The 14,768-nt window shown below is 40.5% G+C and overlaps 1 pseudogene; it reads left to right on the forward strand.

Annotated features, from left to right (window-relative positions):
* Positions 1 to 2,463: 2,463 nt before the first annotated feature.
* On the forward strand, positions 2,464 to 3,887 carry LOC121840478 (annotated as a pseudogene).
* The last annotated feature ends 10,881 nt before the right edge of the window (positions 3,888 to 14,768 follow it).

The raw sequence follows: 14,768 nt of genomic DNA on the forward strand, positions 1-14,768 counted from the left end.
ATTTTAGGGCTTTCCTCTGACAACGCCTGGTGTAGAGGTCCTGGACGGCAGGCAGCTTAGCCCCAGTGATGTACTGGGCCATACGCACTACACTCTGTAGTGCCTTGTGGTCAGAGGCCGAGCAATTGCCGTACCAGGCAGTGATGCAACCAGTCAGGATGCTCTCGATGTTGCAGGTGTAGAACCTTTTGAGGATCTCAGGACCCATGCCAAATCTTTTTAGTTTCCTGAGGGGGAATAGGCTTTGTCGTGCCCTCTTCACAACTGTCTTGGTGTGTTTGGACTATTCTAGTTTGTTGTTAATGTGGATACCAAGGAACTTGAAGCTCTCAACATGCTCAACTACAGCCCCATAGATGAGAATGGGGGCGTAGTAGAATTTAGCAGAATAGCAGAATTTCTTGTAAGCTTCCGGGTTAGAGTCCCGCACCTTGAAAGTGTCAGCTCTACCCTTTAGCTCAGTGTGGATGTTGCCTGTAATCCATGGCTTCTGGTTGGGGTATGTATGTACAGTCACTGTGGGTACGACATTCTCAATGCACTTATTGATAAAGCCAGTGACTGATGTGGTGTACTCCTCAATGCCATCGGAAAAATCCCGGAACATGTTCCAGTCTGTGATAGCAAAACAGTCCTGTAGGTTAGCATCTGCTTCATTTGACAATTTTTTTATAGACCGAGTCACTGGTGCTTCCTGCTTTAATTTTTGCTTGTAAGCAGAAATCAGAAGGATAGCATTGTGGTCGGATTTACCAAATGGAGGGCGAGGGAGAGCTTTTTACGCATCTCTGCGTGTGGAGTACAGGTGATCTAGAATTTTTTTCCCTCTGGTTGCACATGTAACATGTTGATGGAAATTTGGTAGAACTGCTAAAAGTTTCCCTACATTAAAGTCTCCGGCCACTAGGAGCGCCGCCTCTGGGTGAGTTTGCTTATTTCCTTATACAGCTGACTGAGTGCGGTCTTAGTGCCAGCATCTGTCTGTGGTGGTAAATAAACAGCCACAAAAGTATAGCTGAAAACTCTCTAGGCAAGTAGTGGCATGCAATTTATAACAATATACTCTACTTCAGGCGAGCAAAATCTAGAGGCTTCCTTAGATTTCGTGCACCAGCTGTTGTTTACAAATATGCACAGACCCCTGACTCCCCCTCGTCTTACCGGAGTGTGCTGTTCTATCTTGCCGGTGCAGCGTATATCCCGCTAGCTGAATATCCATGTCGTCATTCAGTCACGATTCCGTGAAACATAGGATATTACAGTTTTTGATGTCCCGTTGGTAGGATATTCGTGATCGTACCTCGTCTAATATATTGTACAATGATTGCACGTTGGCAAGTAGTATTGATGGTAACGGTAGCTTTCCCACTCACCTTTTCTGGGTCCTGACCAGGCATCCTGCTCTTTGTCCTCTATACCTGCGTCGCTTCCTCTTGCAAATAACGGGGATGTTGGCCCTGTCGGGTGTTTGGAGAATGTCCTGTGCATCTTGCTTGTGGAAGAAAAGATCTAATCTGAGGTGAGTGATCGCTGTCCAGAAGCTCAATTTTTGCCGTAAGATATGGTTGCAGAAACTTTATGAACAAAATAAGTTACAAATAACGTGAACAACCCCCACATAATAGCACAATTGGTTGGGCGCCCATAAAACTGCTGCCATTTCTTCCGGCGCCATTTTATTGGTATTTATTTGATTTATGTATGTAATGAACCTGAAAGAAATCCAATACTATTTGAACCCAGGTCTGCTACATCACAGAGATGTGGATCTGTCTGTCACTGCAGCACCAGCCGGTTCACAACTCTCTATGGCATCCTCCCAGATTGCACCCTATTCCCTATTTAGTGCATTACTTTTTACCAAGGCCCTTTGCACCATATATGGAGTAGGGTGCTATTTTGGAACTCAGGCAATGCTTCTTCTCTGTGCCCCTGCGGCTGTCCCAGGGCAAAACACAGACAGAAGCTTATCCTCCAACCACTTATGAAACATGTGACCTTTACTGGAAGCTGCACTGAGCCAGATGGCATTAGCTGGAGAGGAGCCAGGAAGAGGTGGACTGGAGAATTAGAACCAGATTCAGTGAGATCAGGAAGTAACACGTATACTGCATCTCTATGGATGATAAATGTGTGATCATTATTTGTTTTGCAATATGTTTATTATGCTGTCTAAATGTTGATATGTGACCTGTTGTATAAATGATTGGAGACAGGCGCAGGAATTCGTAATTGGGGGTTTAATACTCCACCCAAAATATACAACATGTTGTGAAAAGGCACGGGACGAAGCCCAAAACAAACACGTATACAGAAACACAGGGTGTAACCCAAACAAAGGAGCGAGGTGCTTTTTGGTGCTTTGAATGTCTGAATCAGACCTGACTTTGAGTTGGAGGGTTCTTAAATTTATCTGTACAAATTTGTATTTCAGTTTACCTGACGCACACTCAAACTCTCAACATGGCAACCACACTGCAGTTGATCGGTGGTGGAGGAGGCAGTTCCTTTGAATTCCATGGCATGGACAATGGTGCCACCCTCAAGAAGATTGGAGTGGCGGTGGAAGCCTGGCAGGTCAAAGCTGTGCGGGCGGAGCTAGTGGACAGGCACGTTGAGACCTTTGGAGATGCGAACACTTTCAATGAGTTTGAGTTTGACCTCAGAGGGAGCACATCACCAAGCTGTCTCTATGGGGTAACGGCGTCGGCACACGTCTGGGTGCCATCAAGTTCACGACGAGTCAGAACCGTCAGTTCTTTGAAAAAATGACCTCCTGGCCACTGAAGACTGAGTACACCATAGATGTGGGGTCTGGAATCTGCCTGGGGCTGGAGGGCAGGTCTGGCTCGGACATCGACTGCATGGGCTTCCTCTTCATCAACACTGTCAAGTCGTCCGTGCTGACCGACATGAAGTATCCCACCCTGTCCCTCTTCAAACCCCAGGTGTGTGTAGACGGCTCAGGAAAACTCTACCGACGCTCTCACATTAAGGGGGCTGTCCACTTTAAAACATATAATCCAATATGGGGGTCGACATTCATCAGGCATCTCATTTCTAGCACAGTCACACACACATACACACACATTAGATTATATTGTTAGCTTTCTAAAAATCAATTGATCAGTTCCTCACTGATGATTAGCTCTTAAATTGTCTTTATCTTGTCTGAACAATTTGTATCTTTGTGTGTGTGTTGATTTTAGGTGACCCCAGAATATGTGAAGTCCATGTCTCACCACAACGACACCTCCTTGGTTCAAGAAGAGTCCATTACATACAGCAAGACCCTGACCAAGACTTCCTCCTGGTCCGTCAGCAATAAGATAGAATCCACCTTGAGTGTGTCGGTCAAAGCAGGGATCCCGGATCTGGTCGAGGTGACATCAGGGTTCAGCTTGACCGTGGGAGTGGAGCAATCCACCAGCCTGCAGAAGACAGAACATAACAGAATCAGATACCATCAACCTGAAGATCCCGCCAGGGAAGACCATGGATGTTGAGATCACAGTGGGGAGAGCAAATATCGACCTTGACTACAGGGCCATAGTGAAAGTCCCCTGCATGAATGGCAGCCAGCTGGTCTTCCTATCCAACGGCATCTACACTGGTGTGACTGACACTTCAGTGAGGGTATCCACAAAGGAGAGATGAGACAAGTGTATGACATCATGAATAGTGTGCACAGTGATAGAATGTGACACCATTACTAAATCTATGTGTGCCTTTTCTGTTATTATGATCTTCTTTGAGTGATTCTAATTGAACCAGGTTGACTCAGCTCTTTATTTCTGTCTCAGCAGAGGTTATAACAACAGGTTGGTCATTCCCACAATCCGGTGCCTTTTGTGTCCAATGACATTTTAACACATGTTTTGTGTGAATTATCGAACAACATTCATTACAAAATGTTTTGTTATACGGTTAGACCCCCATTTACCATTTTAAAAAATGGTATGTAACTGTAACTTAATTTCATGAATATTAAACTATTTGTCTGGTGTGTCAGTAACCTTTCTCCATATCCTCAGTTAAGTTAATTCAACTTCCATTGGATATACTATTCATAAAACTCACAAATATTTAAATTATCATTAAGTTGAGTCAGTCAGGATTTGGCCAGGGTTGTTCCGGTTTTGGTCACTAGATGCCCCCATTGTGCTTTTTGACCCTTTTGTTTTCCCTTGTTCCCAGTTATTATCTGCACCTGTACCTCGTTTCCCTTGATTGTATTTAAACCCTTAGTTTTCCTCAGTTCTTTGTTTGTATGTTAGCACCCAGCCCCAGCCATGCTGTGAACTTGAGGTACTCTGGTTTTGTTCTTGTTTATTTTTGAATATTCTTCTGAGGTTTGTTTTTTCCCTGCTGTTCTTACCACTTTGTGGATTTTCCTTGTGTCTTGGAGGATATACATTTTTTCTCTTGGAATTACTTGTGACGTTGTGGATTTATATTTTTGCCTGAAGATCTTTTCCTTTTTTCTTTATTAAATCACTGTCTCTAGTACTGCTGTGTCTGCCTCATCTTCTGGGTTCTGCCGACTATTAGTGGCTCAGTTTACTAAGTGACTGTTTCTCACACCGGAGACCCGAGTTTGTACCCGGGTCCTGAAAGAGTTCTCTTTCTTAAGAATTGTTTATCATGATTAATTTATTATTTAATATAAGAATCATCCAATGTGTTTGTTAGCACACATGCAGTCACTCACACATGCAGTCACTTACATTCATGCTACTCACATCACAACTGCTAATAACAGACTCTTATTATAATTGCTAAATACTGCACAACTTAAACCCTCCCCTTCCCCAAAAGACATGTAAATATTGGATTAGAAATTGTGGAGAATATCAGCAGCATCTCAGTTTCAATTTTTCAGCTTATTTGTTGTAATTCTACTAACTATGTGTAGATATGATTTGGATCTCTCCAAATAAAGTGAAACACAAGTTGAGCTTAGTTGGCGTCTACAGATGATCTACTCCACATTCAACTATGTATCAACTGACGAGCATGTTCAGTTCAATTACTAACACTAGTAACTCTCTGTAGATATGAATTGGGACTATCTAAATACAGTGAAATACTTTTTAAATTAATATGCAATAAGCACTAAACACATCCAAATGTAAAACGGTTGGGATGAGTGAAATTATGTTTTGACACTGGAGCACCTGTGGGAATACACTGAACAAAAATATAAAATAAATATGTAAAATGTTGGTTCCATGTTTCATGAGCTGAAATAAAAGATGGAAAACAGAAAGGAAAATACCGCTCATGCTCCCAGGTGATATTTATAACAATGCATCCACATCACCTGGGAGCATGAGCAGCAGTGTTTTCCTTTCTGTTTTCCACCAGCACTTGCGGAAAGTATACCTGGATGTGCGTATGTTCTTCAGCTTTTGTACTGAAATAAAATATCCCAGAAATGTTCCATATGCACAAAAAAACATATTTCTCTTGAATTTTGTGCACGAGTTTGTTTACATCCCTGTCAGTGAGAATGTATCCTTGGCCAAGATAATCCATCCACCTGACAGGTGTGGCATATCAAGAAGCTGATTAAACAGTATGATCATTACACAGGTACACCTTGTGCTGTGGACAATAAAAGGCCACTCTAAAATGTGCAGTTTTGACACACAACAAAATGCCAAAGATTTCTCAAGTTTTGAGGGAGCGTGCAATTGGCATGATGACTAGAGGAATATCCACCAGAGCTGTTGCCAGAGAATGACGTGGTTTTAGAGACCATGTGTATGGGTGAGCGGTTTGCTGATGTTAACATTGTAAATAGAGTGTCCCATGGTGGTGGTGGGGTTATGGTATGTGCAGGCATAAGCTACGGACAACTAACACAATTGCATTTTATCAAGGGTAATTTGAATGCAGAGATACCGTGATGATATCCAGAGGCCCATTGTCATGCCATTCATCCGCCTCCATCACATGATGTTTCAGCATGATTATGCACTGCCTGTTGCAAGGGTCTGTACAAAATTCCTGGAAGCTGAAAATGTTCCAGTTTACCCATGGCCTGTATACTCAGCAGACATGTCACCAATTGAGCATGTTTGGGATGCTCTGGGTCGACAGGCCACAATAAACAGGCGATCAACTCTATGTGGAGGAAACGTGTCACATTGCATAGATCAAATGGTGGTCACACCAGATACTGACTGGTTTTCTGATCCATGACTGTACCATTGTTTTATGTATCTGGGACCAACACTCCCAGTCATGTGAAATCCATAGATTAGAGCCTAAGGAATTCATTTCAATTGTCTTTCCTATTGGTGATGAAAAAACACATCAGAGGCATAATGCAAAAATATTTTAATTATCAAAAAATCACAATAATGTCTATCAACATTGTTGGCCTAATGGCTACAGGCTGCGAGAGAGAGAGATTGCAGCACCAATGTATCGTAGTTTAATTCAACAAACACTAAGTTATTGTATACATTGAGCCTCCACCACACACTTTTCAGGGATTGTTTCCTGAAGTGTTAAACAGAAACTTCAGTAGTATCACAGTACCATAATTGGCACACGAAATGCACACACAAGGACACACGTTTTACCCAGAACACAGGGTGCAGTCACTGAAACCAGCTCCAACCTTGCTGAACCTGATAAAGGGCTACAAATATCTCATGTTGAACATTTTGTCAAACTACGGTTTCACAATACTATCAAAGTTTCAGTATACAGTAAACTCTACAGTAAACACTACATTAAACACTACAGGAAATGTGCCCCTGAATGTGTGTTTGCCTCCACCACAAAGAAATGTTCAATATATATACTTTTTACCGGTACTATCGAATGTAACAAGATACTGTTGTCCTGCAACAAGAAAAACATGTTTGTCCACGTATCTTACTTGGAAGGTAAGTAACTCCCCTTCCTCTTCATCTCTGTGACCTTTACTTGAATATCACCCACCATTCTGTGCATAATGTTGCCAGGGAAATATTCAGTTTGACAGAATAGTGTGCAACGTTTCATTCAAAGGAAACACTGAATGACCAGTTGAAGAACAGTGTGATCACAGTGACCCAGAGAGCGATTGTGTATGTGTATGGTGTGTGTGATTTGTATTTTAAAATCACAACTATATGGATCACAGCCTCAGTTTTTTCACATTCACATGATGTCATTGAAAAGTCTACCAAGGACTCTATGAAGCAGAGTTGCCTCTTTAGGGACTTCTCTGATCAGTTTCCACGCAGACGTCACATTTCCTTCCACAAGTCTGCTACACCCATGAGATATTCGGAGTGTGCAGACGTATATGGCAGGTAGCCTAGTGGTTTGAGCGTTGAACTTATAACCGAATGGTTGCAAGATTGAATTCCCGAGGTTGTTACGGTTTTCTTCCGTCGAAAGAGAGTCGGACCAAAATGCAGCGTGGTTAATACGATACATGTTTAATGACGAAATAAACACGATAATATAAAAACAACAAACGGAACGTGAACCTATACAGCCTATCTGGTGACAACTAACACAAAGACAGGAACAATCACCCACGAAACACTCAAAGAATATGGCTGCCTAAATATGGTTCCCAATCAGAGACAACGAGAATCACCTGCCTCTGATTGAGAACCGCCTCAGGCAACCATAGACTTTGCTAGAACACCCCACTCAGCCACAATCCCAAAACCTACGAAAAACCCCCATACATAAACACAACACAAAATAAACCCATGTCACACCCTGGCCTGACCAAATAAATATAGAAAACACAAAATACTAAGACCAGGGCGTGACAGAGGTGACCTGAACAAGTCAGTTAACCCAGTGTTCCTAGGCCGTCATTGAAAATAAGAATTTGTTTTTAAAACTGACTTGACTAGTTAAATAAAGGTACAATAAATACATACACGGGTCTCCATAATCCGGAATGTGTTTGACCTTCACATGCCTGCAGTCCTGTGAGAGACTTGCATACGCTCTCCATTCATCTCTGACTACCATACTCTGACGTTTCACATGCCGAAGACTGGGACGTCTGGAGTTGCCCTGGCTTTCCAACATTCCGAACACCCATATCTTTATCCTCCATTCATTGTTAAAGCGTCTCTGGCATATCTGAAACTAATTAGTGTCAGCATATCAGTAGTAAACAAGGAATCAACATTTAATGACCTTAATGACCTCCTGCCTTCAGAATTGACTAATACTCCATGAGTTTTTCCACATCTTGTTGTGTTACAGCCTGAAGACAAAATGCATTATTAAAGGAATTTGTTCATCCATCTACAGACTAGTACCCCATAATGACAAAGGGAAAACATGTTTGTAGACATTAACAGCACATTTAATGAAAATGAAATACAGAAATATCTATTTTGCATAAGTATTCACACCCCTGCATCAATACTTTGTAGAAGCACCTTTGGCGGCAATTACAGCTGTGAGTCTTTCTGGGTAAGTCTCTTAGAGCTTTGCACACCTGGATTGTACAATAATTTCCCATTATTCTTTTTAACATTCTTCAAGCTCTGTCAAGTTGATTATTGATCATTGCTAGACAGCCATTTTCAAGTCTTGCCATAGATTGTCAAGATAATTTAAGTCTCAACTGTAACTAGGCCACTCAGGAACATGCAATGTCATCATGGTAAGCAACTCCAGTGTAGATTTGGCCTTTTGTTTTAGGTTATTGTCCTCTTGAAAGGTAAATCCATCTTCCAGTGTCTGTTGGAAAGCAGACTGAACCAGGTTTTACTCTATGATTTTGCCTGTGCTTCTAGATGTATTCCGTGAATTTTTATCCTAAAAAACTCCCTAGTCCTTGCCGATGACAAACATACACATAACATGATGCAGCCACCACCATGATTGAAAATATGTAAAGGGATACTCAGTGATGTGTTGTGTTGGATTTGACCCAATCATAACGCTTAGTATTCAGGACAAAAAGTTATTTTTTTGCGGTATCATTTTAGTGCCTTGTTGCAAACATGATGCATCTTTGGTGCATGTTTTGGAATATTTGTGTTCTGTACAGGCTTCCCTCTTTTCACTCTGTCAATTATTTTTGTATTGTGGAGTAACTACAATGTTGTTGATCCATCCTCAGTTTTCTCATATCACAACCATTAAACTCTGTAACTGTTTTAAAGTCACCATTGGCCTCATGGTGAAATCTCTGAGCAGTTTCCTTCCACTCCAGAAACTGAGGTAGGAAGGACACCTGTATCTTTGTAGTGACTGGGTGTATTGATACACCATCCAAAGCCTCATTAATAACTTCACCATGCTTAAAAGGATATTCAGTGTCTGATTTTTATTTTTTACATATCTACCAATCAGTGCCCTTCTTTGAGAGACACTGGAAAACTTCCCTAGTCTTTATGGTTGAATCTTCCCTTGAAATTCACTACTCGACCGATAATTGTTATTGTGGGATACAGAGAAGGGGTAGTAAATTCAAAAATCATGTTAACTGTTATCATTTAACACAGAATGAGTCAATACAACTTATTATGCGATTTGTTTAGCACATTTTTACTCCTGAACTTATTTAGGCTTGCCATAGTAAAGGGATTGAACACATACTGGCACAAGACATTTCAGTTTGACATTATGGGGTATTGTGTGGAGATCAGTAACACCAAATCTCAATGTAATCTGTTTTAAATTCAGGCTATAACATAAGAAAATGTGGAAAAAGTAAAGGGAGTGTGAATTCTTTCTGAAGGCGCTGTACATCCGGTCAAGATGTTCTCTTCATGTTTAAAGCCAGATGTACACTAGACATTTTTGGACACGATTTAGCTGTCCCAGAGAAGTTTTTTCAGATTGGAGACAAAATCCTGCATCATTGCCCTACGGCCTGTGTCATGCGGCCGTCACCGACCATCGTTTAATGTGAGCAGGTCAAAGATGCAATCTGAGGGCTACCGATCTCATCTTTGAGCAGTCCCAGAGTGATGATGACTTTATATAAACAACTGGAGGCCCATTAGCCTGTTGAATAATGATGGAAAGTTATTTGTCCTTGTATTTGCTATGAGGTTCAAACCAGGCTTACATCATATACAGTAATTGATGAAGAAAAATCTGGTTTTATGCATGGTCGACACATTAGTAATAACATCAGGTTGATCTTAGATATGATTGACTATAATGACCTCATCCTTGATGATAGTTTTCTTATGTTCGTTGATTTTTATTAAGCTTTTGACACAGCAGAAGATTAGTTTATGTTCAAAGCAATACATTTTGGGGGTTTGGTTACTTTTTTTTTAATGCAGTCCACACTTTATGTAGTGGTTGTACTAGGTCTGTGAAATTTGCTCATGGGATATTGCAAAGATTTGATATTGGGCGTGACATTAGGCAGGGCTGCCCAATTAGTCATTTTTATATTTTTATTGGTTACTCAAGTTATAGCTGTTTATATCAAGAAAGGGACATTTTAAAGCTTTTTCAGCACTTGGCAAGGAATTTAAACGAAGTCAACTGGCTGATGATACCACCATATTTTTGAGAGACAGTAATGAGGTTTCTACAGCAGTTTTCTGTATTGAAGACTTTTCCGTGGTTTCAGGTTTGAAAATGAATATCAATAAGTCAGTCTTATTTCCACTCAAGGACTGTGTTTTACAGGAAGTATATGGTATCCCAATTGAAGACCAGGTAACTTATTTTTGAATTGATATATTTAATGATGAGTAATATATGGTGATATACATTGGGGGCAAGCGTGGACAATTCTGAACAATATTGTATCCATAAGTTTCATTTAAAACGTTACACAGAATTTATCCTGTGAAACATGTTTTGGAAAGATTCAAGCTGAATATTGACTATAATTGGGATTTCTGTGGAATGGAGAAGGTGTCACGCCCTGACCATAGAGAGCCCTTGGGGTTCTCTATGGTGCATAAGGTCAGAGCTTGACTTGGGGGATGTTCTAGTCTTGAATTTCTATGTTGGTGTGAGTATGGTTCCCAATTGGAGGCAGCTGATGATCGTTGCCTCTAATTGGGGATGATCCTTAGTGGGGTCCTTTTCCCACCTGTGTTTGTGGGATATTGTTCCGTTTTGGTTCAGTGCTCTATGCGCTACGAACTTCACATTCATTTATTCTGTGTTGTTTTTTGAATATTCACTTCAATAAATATGTGGAACTCTACTCACGCTGCGCCTTGGTCCGCTCATTATGTATACGACGAACGTGACAGAAGGAGAAAATTTTATATATTTTTTTTTCATCTGTATTTAAGGTAGAATTTTGGGGATTTGACATACAGAACTTAGTTACAAATAAAACAGGACAGGTTGTGATTTTGATATAATTATTAATTTCAGAAATTCTGACATTGATAAAGTATATTTAATTCAACTACTAATACTAATAATAGGTTCATTTCATAGTCTAAAATCTAAACCTAACTTTTTTCACTTTATAAATTCATTTAAACACTATGGCACTATTTTAGCTAAAATGAAAAACAAAAATGCAATTGAAACATGTATTATTAATGAATGTGATTTGTTTGTTTAGGATTTCTGGCAAAGTAAATAGTTTATGTATGTATGCTTGTTTGCATGTGACTATTCCTATTTTGTTTGTTGATATTTGTTTGTTTAAAAAATAAATGAAATTAAAAAGGAGCGATGACTACTATTAGTATGTTTTTGTACACATTTTGATTTGAATTTGATTTGATTTGACTGAGCATGGCGCTGCAGCATGACTCAGTACTGCTGGTAATGACAGAAATAGAGAAGCTACTTACTGTTCCAGATTAAACAATGTTATCAATAGAGTTGCTGTTTGATTTTAGGGTTTGAATTTAGATCCACGGGGACCAGAACGGTTTCAGCCATAAGATCAACAGAGATAAAACCTAGATAGTAAGTAGGCATACAAGCTCTTTCTATGGCTATTGTAATAGCTAATGGCTATGGTATTATATTATACTCTATTCCTATCTACTATAACAAACATACAGTGTATATTAAATGAATATCCTATCATGAGTCAGGATATGATCCAGATGCAGACACAGGAGGCGGATGGTTCAATTCTCAGATAATCTATTATAATACGGGGAGTAGACAAAAGGAAGGTTGAGGACAGGCAGAGGTTCGTAACCAGATCAGAGTCCAACAAGTACTGGATGACAGGCAGGCTCAGGGTCAGGGCAGGCAGAAACATTAGAACTGGAAAAGCTAGAAACAAAAAACTAGAGAGCAGGGAAAAACTGTAAACATGCTGGGACGACCTGACAATACAAAACGAACTGGCAACAGAAAAACAGAAAATGCAGGTATAAATACACAGGAGATAATGAGGTAAATGGGAGTCACCTGAGCTTGACCTTGATTTAAACAACGTATGCCATAGGAAGCTATCACAAAATAAAATGGCTTTGAATGTTTGACTAAGAGGTAGTCTTTCATGACTGCCTATTACCTAAGTGATATGATTGCCTATTACCTAAGTGATATGATTGCCTATTACCTACATGAATGACTGCCTATTACTTAGTGATATGACTGCCTATTATCTAAGTGATATGACTGCCTATTAGCTAAGTGATATGACTGCCTATTACCTAAGGGATATGACTGCCTATTACCTAAGTGATATGACTGCCTATTACCTAAGTGATATGACTGCCTATTACCTAAGTGATATGACTGCCTATTACCTAAGTGATAACATCAAAGGTAAACGCTTTAATAAATGCATTGAAATGATGACTCCATTCTCAGCCACATTCCTCCCAGGAGGTGTATTGTTGTGTTACTAGTGGGTAGATTGAAGAGGAGGAAGTAGGCAGAGGAGTGCCCCCCCCCACACACACACACACACACACACACACACAGTCTTTACCTCACACACACGCACAAACGGACACACACACACCAGGCAGGCACGATCATACGTATATCTGTCACGCCTTGGTCATAGTATTTTGTGTTTTCGTTATATATTTGGTCAGGCCAGGGTGTGACATGGGTTTATTTTGTTGTGTTTCGTATTGGGGTTTTGTAGGCATTGGGATTGCGGCTGAGTAGGGGTGTAGCATAGGTTTGGCTGCCTGAGGCGGTTCTCAATCAGAGTCAGGTGATTCTCGTTGTCTCTGATTGGGAACCATATTTAGGTAGCCGGGGTTTCACTGTGTATTTTGTGGGTGATTGTTCCTGTCTTTGTGTTTGCACCAGATAGGGCTGTTTCGGTTTTCACATTACGTTTATTGTTTTGTAAGTTCGTGTTTCTTTATTATTTAATAAACATGGATTGCAATAGCCACGCTGCATTTTGGTCCGATCCTTGCTACACCTCCTCGTCCGAGGAGGAGATAGAAGAAAGCCGTTACAATATCATTCAGTGTTAACGTAATGTACGTTCAGTGTTTACATAATATTCACTTATAACCCTGTTAATTCATGGTCTTTAAATTTGTATTTAATTTTATTTAACCTTTAGTTAACTAGGCAAGTAATTTAAGAACAAATTAATATTTACAATGACGGCCTACCAAAAGGCAATAGCCCTCCTGCGAGGGCGGGGGCAGGGATTAAAAATATAAATAATTCAATTAAAATATAGGACAAAACACACATCACAACAAGAGAGACAACACAACACAGCATAACGAGAGACCTAAGACAACAACATAGCATGGCAGCAACACAACATGACAACACAGCATGGTAGCAACACAACAACATGGTAGCAACACAACATGACAACAACATGGTAGCAACACAACATGGCAGCAGCACATGGTAGCAGCACAAAATATGCTACAAAGATTATTGGACACAGACAACAGCACAAAGGGCAAGAAGGTAGAGAGAGCAATACATCATGCAAAGCAGCCACAACTGTCAGTAAGAGTGTCCATGATTGAGTCTTTGAATGAAGAGATTGAGATAAAACTGTTCAGTTTGAGTGTTTGTTGCAGCTCGTTCCAGTCACTAGCTGCAGTGAACTGAAAAGACAAGCGACCCAAGGATGTGTGTGCATTGGGGACATTTAACATAATGTTACTGGCAGCACCGGTGTTGCATGTGAAGAATAACGGCTGCAGTAGATATCTCAGATAGGGGGAGTGAGGCCTAATAGGGTTTTATAAATAAGAATCAACCAGTGGGTCTTTGTACGGGTATACAGAGTTGACTAATTTACAGAGGAGTATAGAGTACAGTGATGTGTCCTATAAGGAGCATTGGTGGCAAATCTGATGGCCGAATGGTAAAGAACATCTAGCTGCTCGAGAGCACCCTTAGAGGTAGTAATCACACTTGTGAGGAGAGGGGCATTCAACTTACCAAAACACATGCCCTTTGTTTTGGAGGTGTTCAGAACAAGGTGTTCGGAACAAGGTTAAGGGCAGAGAAAGCTTTTTGGACACCTAAGAAAGCTTTGTTGTAGAGAGTTCAAAATTCACAAAATTCTTACTCAAGACTTTAACACCTTTAACCCTGTAAATTCTTATTCAAGACTAACACCTTCACAGGTGGTACAGTTTGACAACAGTCACAGGAGCCCTGGCTCACAGCCTCTCACATGAATTCATAACACAGATTTATTTTCCTAAGACTCAGACCACATTCCTCCACTGTTTAAACACCAAGACCTGTAATCACAGCGTTTCTCAGAGTAGGAGTGCTGATCTAGGATCAGATCCCGGCTGTACATATAATCTTATCAATTATTATCTTAAAGGGAAAACGTATCTGATATCAGCACTCTGAGACGCTTTGTGAATACGGCTGAG

Source organism: Oncorhynchus tshawytscha, linkage group LG22, assembly GCF_018296145.1.
Source record: "Oncorhynchus tshawytscha isolate Ot180627B linkage group LG22, Otsh_v2.0, whole genome shotgun sequence".
In the NCBI taxonomy this organism is placed as follows: Eukaryota; Metazoa; Chordata; class Actinopteri; order Salmoniformes; family Salmonidae; genus Oncorhynchus; species Oncorhynchus tshawytscha.